Source organism: Aptenodytes forsteri, unplaced genomic scaffold (assembly GCF_000699145.1).
Source record: "Aptenodytes forsteri isolate BGI_AS27 unplaced genomic scaffold, ASM69914v1 Scaffold326, whole genome shotgun sequence".
Taxonomy (NCBI): Eukaryota; Metazoa; Chordata; class Aves; order Sphenisciformes; family Spheniscidae; genus Aptenodytes; species Aptenodytes forsteri.
Window position 1 is genome coordinate 160,861 of NW_008795677.1, and position 485 is coordinate 161,345.

Genomic DNA, 485 nt, shown 5'->3' on the forward strand with positions numbered 1-485 from the left:
GTGCCGGGCAGCGCCCGCCGGACCCCGGTTTCGCCGGAGGCGAGGACAGGCGCTGGCCCCCCCCAGTCCCGTAATTCCCGGCAGATGGCACGTAAAGCAGAAGAAGTTACGAAAATTAGAGATTTTTATTTATATTTTATCACAAGAACCATCCCTTTGCTCTTCAGCTGTAAATACATACTAGAATAGACTCTGTAAATTATACAAAAAAATACATATCTTCCATGAAATCTTTCTTTATAATAAATAAATGTGAACACGTGTGTGGCTGATCGCTGTAATGTTCCGTGTCTGTTTAGGTTTTCAGTCTGTTGATTTATTTTTAATCTCCTGAAAGAAGGGGGGAGTTCCTCGTCCCCTAAAGGTCGAAATAAATAATGCATGAGGAGGTCCTCCCTCCCCATTTCCCCCCCCCCTCCCCTTTCCTCTACGGGTTTTTTTTTTCTTTTGATAGAGAGTTCAGCCTAAATTTCCACGCTTGCATT